This window comes from Cicer arietinum, chromosome 5, assembly GCF_000331145.2.
Source record: "Cicer arietinum cultivar CDC Frontier isolate Library 1 chromosome 5, Cicar.CDCFrontier_v2.0, whole genome shotgun sequence".
NCBI lineage: Eukaryota > Viridiplantae > Streptophyta > Magnoliopsida > Fabales > Fabaceae > Cicer > Cicer arietinum.
The window spans coordinates 3,887,661-3,897,096 of NC_021164.2; positions in this window are offsets into that span (position 1 = coordinate 3,887,661).

Genomic DNA, 9,436 nt, shown 5'->3' on the forward strand with positions numbered 1-9,436 from the left:
TGATAATATGTTTGTTGTTGCATTATTAAGGGGGAGCATCTGATGTTGTTTGTTTTTGCTCTGATACTTAATAATGTAATGCTGATTTGATACATTTTGACACATGCTCTGATGATCTGTATTGGTACATATTTAATGCTATGAATTGGTTTCTTTGGTATGATTTTGAAATGGTTTGATATGCTCAAGTTACAATTGTATGAATTGTCAATTATGCCAAAAAGGGGGAGATTGTTGGATTTTGATCCTTTGATTCCTAATTTTGACATAATTCACAATTCAACAATATTCATACTTAATATGATAAATCTAATATTTCAATTGAGCAAAATTTCAGGAACACCAATTCAATCCCACACACTTGTATCAAATTGCTTGGAACACAAGAAATCAACAAAAGTTGAATTCTGAATATGTAAATCGATTGGGAAATCGATTTCATAACAAGGGTGTAAGGAAATCTTAAGTGTTTGTGAATGTGCAATCGATTAGGCAATCGATTAGATCAATTAAAAATGAAAACTGCACAAGTCAGTAGCCTCTGATTTGGAGAGTAATCGATTGGTAAATCGATTGAACATTTCACAAATCAAACCTGATGGTAACACATCGATTGGTAAATCGATTGGATGAGTCACAGTGGCACTCCAGTGCTGAGGAAATCGATTGGCAAATCGATTGACAAAGTATCATTTGAAAAATGACCTCACCTGTGACAAATACAATCGATTGGACAATCTATTGTTAACACTTTAATTTTGATAAAGTTTGGTTGCAATCGATTGGCAAATCGATTGAACTAAACACCAGGTAAAAACTTTTCAGGAACATGACACCAAAGCGATTGACAAGTCGATTGATATCAAATAGCTGAGCCACTGTTTTGAAAACAATCGATTGGCAAATCGATTGATATTAAAACTGAATCACTATTTTGAATCACATCGATTGACAAATCGATTGACATCAAAAACCTGAGCCACTGTTTTGAAAACAATCGATTGGCAAATCGATTGAAATAAACTTGTTGAAAACACAGTGAACTCTGAAGTTTGGCAAATCGATTGAGTAATCGATTGAAGTTACTTTTATTAAGAGAGTTTCCCAGCAATCGATTAGGAAATCGATTTATGCAAGTCTGGACATGTTTTACTGAAAAGTGTTGTTTTAAAGAATCGATTGGTAAATCGATTAGCTTGTATAGTTTCAAGATTAAAGAAAACCAAGATCGCGATAATCGATTGGCAAATCGATTTAGCTCATTTTATAACTTTACAAAATCGATTGGGAAATCGATTTCGTAGTTGGTTTTTCAGAAACTATATAAGATGTCTTTCAATCTTTATTCTCATAACTTCTAAGAACTTTTACATAACTTTTTCATAACTTTCATAATTTCTCTTATGCTCTCAAAAACGGTTCATGGCAACAAACTAACAACTTCATAATTGTGATTACAGATCTCAATACAGTTTGTTGACAATCTAAGAGAAATGATAATGTGCTCAAGAACAATCCATGAATATCCAGATTTGTGAAGAGCAACATTCATAAAGATTGAAGACCCTTTTGTTTTACGTCTTTTATTCTTTCTGTAATAAATCTTTGAACCAAAACGAACGTTGAAAATCCAGCTAGAAACTGGTGGCTACTTTCTTGGGTGAGAGGTCTCAACAAGAAAGAGTCGTACTTTGATTTTGTGTTAGGCTGCCGATTGTCTACAAGGATCAAAGGGTTGATAGAAAGCCAGCTAGAAACTGGTGGCTACTTTCTTGGGTGAAGAGTGTTCAACAAGGAAGAGTCGTACTGTGATTCTGTGATAGGTTGACGAGTATCTACAAGGATCAGAGGGTATTCAATAGGAAAGACATAATTAGAGATTGATAGGTTTCAGGGAGGAAACTGGACAATCTGTAATTGATTCTTTCTATTGAAGGAGAAGAAAATCTGAAATCCGATTGGATTTTCAGGACTGGACGTAGGTTGTTGTTGACAACCGAACCAGGATAAATCTCTGTGTTTTCTTCTCTAACTCTCTCTCTTTAATTTTCTATATTGCTAACTTTGCATGCCTCAAATTTTAAATTCCGCTATGCACTTGATACTGATTAATTTGGTAAAGAAAACTGATATATTTTCTGTTATTTCGAGGTCAAGATACCAACAATACCCATTTGGAACATCAAAATTCCTAAAATGACAAGCATTAGGTGTGTGGCCATTTAGACCACAATAAAAACATGTAGGAATATATTTACTTCTATATTTAGGCATATGAGATTTCTTTTGAACAAAATTCTTCTTAGAATAATGATGATCATTTTGCACAACTATAACTTTCTCTTTGTTGAATTGATCACTTGCCTTAACAAGTATGGTTTTATTAATACTTGGTTTATCAAATTTTGAATAACCAAGGCCACTCTTGTCTTTGGAATATCTTTGCATATTAAGAATATTTTCCAATCCAACTTGTTCCTTTTCATAACTTTCAATGACTCTATTTAGTTGGACAATTTTAAAAGAAAGAGAATCACACTTATTACATGTAAAATTCTATTTTAATTTTTCAAAGTCTTTTTCCATAATGTCAATTTTCTCTTTAAGAGATGAAATTTGTTTCTTTTGAGTTGATACTGTTTTGCACAAAATTTTACATTCCATAAGTAATTCTTTTATTGCATCTTGAGCTTCATTACGCTCAATAAGTAATTCATTATTAGCATCATTATTATGAGAAGAATCTTTGTTACTAACATCTTCTTCTTCGTCGGATTGGTGTGATGCCATCAAAGCAACATTTGCACATTCGCCACTTTCCGAATCTAAGGATGAACTGACTTCATTGTCCTCCCATGTTATATAGGCCTTTTTGAATTCTTTCTTCTTGAGAGCACTTTTCTTGATAATATTTGCACACTCCTCTTTTATGTGTCCTTGCTTGCCACACTCAAAACAAGTGAAGTTTTGATTTGTAGTGAAGACATCCTTCTTCTTGAAAGTTTTCCTTCTCTTAAAAGTCTTATCGTTTTGAAGAAACTTAGCAATTTTCTTTACTAGGAAGATGATGTTCTCATCTCCATCTGAGTTCTCATCATCTATCTATTCCCTTGACTCTTTTTTCAAGGCAATTCTCTTTGGCTTCTTTTCTAGAATTTTATTCTTTTCTAGTCTTCCAAGTTCAATCTCATCTTCTTGGAGTTTTCCGAAAAGTGCAGAAAAGTGGCATCTTTTACATGCTTTTCTTTTTAGAAACTGCCGTTACTTTAGGTTGTCACGCCCTTGTTAATGATCTTATAACTTTAAGGTTCAATTCATCATTAGTGAAGATCTTTCCAAGCGCCATCAAGTGGTTGATCATATGAGAAAATCTTTTCTGCAAGTCTAGAATAGGTTCTCTAGGCTATATACGAAACAATTCATATTCTTGAGATAAAGTATTAAGTTTAGAATGTTTTACCTCAACTATTCCTTTAGGGGTTACTTCAAGAGTATCCCATATTTCTTTGGCAGTTTTGCATTGAGACACGCGGAAGAACTCGTCCATTCCAAGTGTCGATTGTAACATGTTTTTGGCCTTTTGTCAAATGACACTTTCCTTTTGTCATCATCTGTCCATGAGGCTTTTATCTTTATTTACTCTTCATTGTTGATGACTGTCTTTGGAACATAGGGGTCATTTTCTACTGCATTCTAAATATCATCTCTGTGTGCCTCAAGATATGCATGCATGCGTATTTTCAAGAAATCATAATGTTCTCCAACAAAACAAGGTGGTTTAGAAATTAGGTGTTTAGAAATTTTCTGGTTTTTAGAGAGTTAGTGGATTATTTTTTTGATTAGGATTAGTGTATAGAAAAACTTATAAATGACATAACAATAAAGAACACAGTGATTTATCTTGGTTCCCCTTTCAAACCAAGGGTACATCCAGTCCTCTTGCACACCACAAGAGATTTTCCACTATTGTTAGAATCAGTACAAGTCTAACTCTAATACTTCTGTTACAAACTTCTAACAATCTGCCTAAGACAACACACCACTATCCTAGTTTACAACACTTGAAGAAAGTACACCACTTTCCTTAATTTACACAATAACGTGAATGATTTTACAACAATTATTTTGACTGAAATTAAGAGAATATAACAGTTGATATGTTTTCTTTGTATAATGATAACAATCCAATATAATTTCAAGTACAACAGAGAACCTTTCTCAATGATATGACAATGTAAAACATGTACTTGAAAGTATGACTTTGAATAATTCACAAAATATTTCAGAAAGTTGTTCTAAGATTCTTATTGAAAGTCTTAAGTTAAATATGAAACTAGGAAGTATTTATACTCCTTAGACATCACTTCAGATTAGTGGAAATCGTTCCTAGAAGTTTGATGAACATATACAATGATCCAGATTGAATCAGAACTGAAAAATTGCATTGCTTCATAGTTGTATTCGGCTACTTCCTGAGTGTAGTCGAATACACTTATGTAATGTTCAAATTTATTTCAAAATTTTAAGCTTGTATTGGAATACAAATCCTTGTAGTTGAATACAGATAACTGAAATTCGCCACTAACTTGATTTTGTATTCGGCTACAACATGTTGTAGTTGAATACAAAAGTGCAGTTTTAGCTACTGACTCGGTATTTGTATTTGGCTACAACATCCTGTAGTCGAATACATATGTGTAATTTTTGCTACTGACTTAAGTTTGTATTCGGCCACAACATGTTGTAGTCGAATACAAAGTGGAGTTTTTGCTACTGACTTCATCTGCATTAGGCTACATATATGTAGTCAAATACAACCTTGACTTTGTTAAAATTTTATTTTCAAACATTGTTTATGCAGTTTGACATTTTGAAAATTCTTTTGATGCATATGCTAGAGTTTAGATGAAGTAATCAAGGTTCTCATGTGCATTTAAAATATAACAATATTAGATTGCATCATGTACCTTAAACTATAAGTGTTCTAGCATTGTCAATAGTTGACTTGATTGTTGACTTCATTTTGAACTTGCAACTTGATCACTTTACTTGGTCTTTGTCTTCATCAAAAACATAGATAGTCTTGTATATTTACACTCATGACAGAGATACAAAAGATAGAGATTAAAGAAGAATTACAAGAAAGATTCATAAATGATTCTTGATAAAACTCCTTTAATGGTGTTAGGAACAACCTTATTTGAGTTTCTCTGCTAGGGCACAAATCTCCAAACATCCCAATAACCAAAAAGATTCATAGAAAGTGAGAAAAACGCGTTTTATGCATTCTACAGCGCCATGCGCCACGAGCGCAACGTTTGCGCTCCAGGTGTGCCTGGACAGATTTAGGAATGCACAAATACGCCCCAGGCGCGGGACTCGCACTTCAAACATGCTTGGGCATATTCAGAAATGCAGAAATGCGCCTTAGGCGCAAGATTTGCACTTCAGGCGCACAACATCTGTCATCTGACATTTACTACAAGCTTCTCCTTGCACTCCAGGGGAACCTAGACAAGGTCAGGAATACATAAATGCATCACATGCATAGGATTTGCACTTCAAGCACGCCTGGACCGATTCAAGAATGCAGAAATGCTCCCCAGGCGCAGGATTTGCACTTAAGGCGCACAACATCTGTTGTGTGACATTTGCTGCATGTTTCTCCTCTTTTGATTCCGAATTCAGTTTCTAGGTCATCATGAAAGTTGTAGCTATGAAATTTAGCTTTCATTTGCACTTGGTTTGACTCCAATTGGACATCTACAACTCCAGATATGGCTGAAATACTCCACATAGATCATGTTGATTTCTCACCAAAATTCAGCACTGCACTAAAACAAAGAAACAACACAAAACTATGAAAAATCTCTACTTCATCAAGAAAATAAGAACATAAGCATTTTATAAAATCCAAGAACTAGAATGAACAAAATATATCAAATAGCTCCTTAAATTAACTAATGATTAAAGATTAATAAGACTAAAAACAATGAAAAACATGCATATGATGAAGAGTTATCAATGTCATGAGTTTTCGGAGAACCTTCAACAAAAAGGAATTTTGTCTCAATGATCTTGTCCAAATACCCCCAACAAAATAGGATTGCAGAACGCAAGAATCGTCATTTGCTTAATGTGATGCGCACCTTACTTCTCCAAGCTTTAGTACCATCTCGATTTTGGGTGGAAGCTCTATCCACAACCGTTTTCTTAATCAATTTCCTTCCTTTACAATTATTGATCTTGATTCTCTGTTCTTTCATCTTTTTAAAACTAACCCTGATTATAGTGTTTTACATACTTTTGCATGTGTCTGCTTTGTTCACCTACCCTCGTTTGAAAGGCATATGCTTGTAGCACAATCTGTTCAATGTGCATTTATGGGATATAGTAACTCTCATAAGGGTTTTGTGTGTTATGATATTTCTAACCATCGTTTCCTCATTTCTAGGAATGTGACATTTTTTGATAATCAATTTATGTTTCCTTGTCTTTCTCCTGTTACAAGGCTTGATTGGTTGCCTTAGGAAACAAGCAGGAATATGGAATTCATTATGATGAGACCTTTGCACCGGTAGCCAAAATGACAAATGTCCGCATTGTACTCTCTATAGCTGCTACTAATGGGTGGTCTCTTCATCAAATGAATGTGAAAAATGCATTTCTTCATGGTAATTTGACTGAAGATGTTTATGACTCCTCCTCTATGTATATTATCTTCATCTAAGGGTTTTTGCAAGCTCAACCTCTCTCTATATGGTTTGAAACAAGCTTCTAGAGCATGGTATGAGAAATTTTGTTCCACTCTACTTGGGTTCTCCTTTACTTTAGAGTCGGTATGACTTCTCTCTATTTATTCATCGCACATACGCTGGCATTGTTCTACTTCTTTATGTTGATGATATTGTCATTACTAGATTTGATCAGGCATCCATCTAAGAACATAAACAACCATTACAAACCTCATTTCATATGAAAGATCTTGGTAACTTGCATTATTTCCTTGGCCTTGAGGTTCATTCTACTTACAAGAGTATATTTCTTCATCAGTATACGACTAACCTCATTTCTATGGTGCGCCTTCAATCATCTAATATGGTAGATGCTCCTCTTGAGGTTAATGTTAAATATCACTAAGTTGAGGGTGACCTATTGACCGATCCTTTACTCTATCAACAGCTCGTGGCTAGTCTTAATTATTTGACTATTACTCGTCCTGACATATCATTTGTTGTTCAGCAAGTTAGCTAGTTCATGCACTCTCTGTAATATCTTTCAAGGTTGAAAGATAAATTGTTGTAACTGATCAAGGGTGATCTTGAACATTGGTGGGAAAAGCAAAAACATTCTTGTTTGATGTAACGCCCCAAATTTTTTATCCAAAAATTACTTAAAAATATTTATTTTCTTTTAGAAACAACTATAATTTTTTTTTCTTAGAAGTAGTTCATTATATAATAATTTGAAGATGCGTCAGAAAATGACTTGATATATATATATATATATTTGTAAAAGAATGTAATGCAATTTACTAAAATATTATTTATTCATTTATTTGCAAATTAATATTCCAGTTATTAGATCAATATTCATTTATGCTCCAAAATAAAATAAATTATCTTTAAGTGAAATTCAAAAGAAAGGTTGACTGAAATTAATGACATTCAATTATTTACTAGTAAATGAATTCTCACTTCCACATTTCTATTAAAAGTTAATGATGAAGAGTAAATAACTTTACAATGTACTACAAAAATTTTAGTAATACAAAACATTATTTTTTAAGTAAAAGTCTCATTTTCCCACGTGTGTGCACCAATCAAACATCATTCATTCAACTCTTTGAGATCATTAGTACCTAAATGTTGGTGTAAGGGGTCAGTTCATCCCACAACAAAAAATTAAACCAAATAATAAATTAACAACCATAAAATATGAATATAAAATTTTTTCGTCATAAAAGGTTTAAAGAAATTGATTATTTAACAGTTCTCAAAAATGTATCAAAAGTTATAAAATGTATGTAAATAAATCAAGTAGCAATCGTAGGGCAAATAATTAGATCAAAATAAAAATAATAATAATAAAATGTATGCAAGTTATGCATGCTCCTAAACATATATGATCCGGATATAACCAGCCACACAGGCGTCCACAAAGATGCATATGATATGTCATGAAATGATAATGATGCTCAAAAGGTACATGTCACCACTCACTTAAATAATGACACAAATCATCAGTCAATTAGGAAACCACAAAGAGAACAATATTTAAAACACAAATCATCAGCCACCTAGGCAACCACAAAGATAACAATATTTAAAACATGAATCACCAGCCACCTAGGCAACCACAAAGATAATGATATTTAAAACACAAGTCATCGGCCACTTAGGCAACCACAGAGATAACAATATTTAAAACACAAATCACCAGCCACTTAGACAACCACAAAGATAACAATTATTTAAAACACAAATCATCAGCCACTTAGGCAACCACAAAGATTACAGTATTTAAAACACAAATCACTAGCCACTTAGGCAACTACAAAGACAAAATATTTCAAATTAAATTTTTTAATCACATAAGACATCAAATTTATATTCTCATGGATGTTCATAGTTATAGCTCAATAACTCCAACATATCAAATATTGCACGTGAACGAATATCTCAAAATCACCACTTTCATTTTAAAAATCCATAAGATTCGATTTGACTACGTATTATTGATAACAATTAAAACTCATATCACCAAGAATACAATAACAACATAAATTTCATTCATTTCACTATAAAGTCTTCCGCATTCTAAAAATGAATTGTTCATTAATGCATTCAATAATCAATTTTCTCATATTATTAAAATTAAAGAAATATAAAATTCTCATTCATGTCCTCAAGAAACATATATTGTTCATAAAAGTCAAGTTTTAAATTTAAAATACTCAAAAGTCAACACTTAAAATCAAATACATCATAATAAACATATTACTAATTACATCATTATAAAAATTATAACTTTATAATTAAATACTCTAAAACACGTAAGGCATTAAACATTTTCACTACAAACATATTTATCAAGATATAATAATAAAATAGAACTCTATAATTAATTTTATCAAGATATAGGTATTACTAAAAACAATCAAAATAAAATCAATCTTTTTTTTTAAGACATCCAGACATCATATCAACATCTTACGAATGGCTAATTTAATATCTAGTCTAACTCTGCATGGGGAAAAGCCTTTACTTTAGACGCTTTCCTTCCACGTAACACTATATATCCCTCGAAAAATCTCATAAAGATAAAGGAACAAAAGCTTAGAGCTTCCACAAGAAAGAGATGTAATATGTGGGTGGTTGTTTGAGTGACTTGAAAATATTTGAGATAAAGAAAATATAATGTTGCGAATGGAGAC